Below are 1531 nucleotides of genomic sequence, written 5' to 3'. Positions count from 1 at the left end.
GAAGTGATGAAAAGCAAGGAACTATAACCAAGACTACTCTCTCCATTTAGAATTGAAGGACAGGTAGAAAGAGCTTACCATACAAAAATAAGCTATAGAAGTTCATCAAAACCAAGACAGTGTTGCAATGTTGGAGGGACTGCTTTAAGAAGAAGAAGAAAAAAAAACAATAAAAATATGAATAATAAGATGGCAATAACTACATATCTATCAACAATTCCTTTATATAGAAATGCATTATTCTGAATCTGAAATATGGCAGAGTGAGACATGTCTCCAGATCTCTCTCTTTGAAACAACAATAAGCTGAACATCTAAAATTTAACAAAAACACCCAAACAGCACACCAGCACGTCTGAGTGTGGGATCTGTGCATAAGAGCTACCACAGGTGAGAACTCCGGGGATCGGTCAGTGGACTGAGAGAAACAAAGAAGCTCTTCTCTCAGCCACAGCCAGAGCTCCCTGTAGGAGGAAGTGGGAGGGGAGCAGGTGCAGTGACTACCATGAACAGCCTTGCTGGGGATAGCTTTGAGCTCCATGTGGCTGGCGGCAGGGCCCAGTCATCAGGGCAGAAAGCAGAGAAGCGGGGACAGCAGAGAAACAACAGTTGGTTTTTACCAGCTCCAACTACAAAACTAAGGCTGAGCCACAGCCCCCATTCCCCAGCCTGGAGGGCCTCTACCCCCATATCTTCCAAGACCGAACACCGTGGAGTACCAGGGGAATCTGAACAAATACTACTGAAACTGTCACTAACAAAGACAGGGACTGAGACAGAGAAGCAAGCATGATTAAACATCTATAAGAAAAAAAAAGGCATTATTAGGGCTTTATATAATGCAGGGTTCCAAGAGGCTTAGACGCCACCTACTGGAAACCAAAAGAAAAACACCTTCTTTACAATAGGCTAAAGAGATACCTTTATATAATAAATCTTTCAGGAAATAAAGCAGAATACACTTCCATTAATGCCCAGATGGAGAAATAGTCCATTAAACATCACGAACAACCAAGGTGACAGGCATCTCAGGAAGAAAGAGAAAAATCTCCAGAAAATGAGCTTACAGACATAGAAATATGCGACTTAAGTGACAGAGAATTCAGGATGTTACTTCTGAAAAAACTCAATGAGATCTGAAACGAATCATATCAATTAAAGGAACTGAAAAAAACAACTAGATGAGCAGATTGAGTTCTTTAGCAAGGAGATTGAAACCCTCAAAAAGAATGGAATAGAACTACTGGAGATAAAGAACACACTACAAGAGTTGAAAAATGAAATAGCAAGGTTGGGAAATAGAGTCAACCAAATGAATGAAAAGATCAGTGTTGTTTAAGACAGAAATCTAGAAATAAATAAGAAGAAAGAAGAGAAAAAATTGAAGAATGAAACATAATGAAAGAGAAATTCAAGAACTAGCTGATACCATCAGGAGAGGAAACATAAGAATAATGGACATTATTGAAGGCGAGGAAAAGGAGCAGGGACTAGAAAGCATTTTCAGACGAAGAGTTTGACGAGAATTTCC

The sequence above is a fragment of the Pteropus vampyrus genome, unplaced genomic scaffold (assembly GCF_000151845.1).
Source record: "Pteropus vampyrus isolate Shadow unplaced genomic scaffold, Pvam_2.0 Scaffold284, whole genome shotgun sequence".
Taxonomy (NCBI): domain Eukaryota; kingdom Metazoa; phylum Chordata; class Mammalia; order Chiroptera; family Pteropodidae; genus Pteropus; species Pteropus vampyrus.
The sequence above is the reverse complement of the archived record's forward strand: the minus strand, read 5'-3'. Positions refer to the sequence as shown.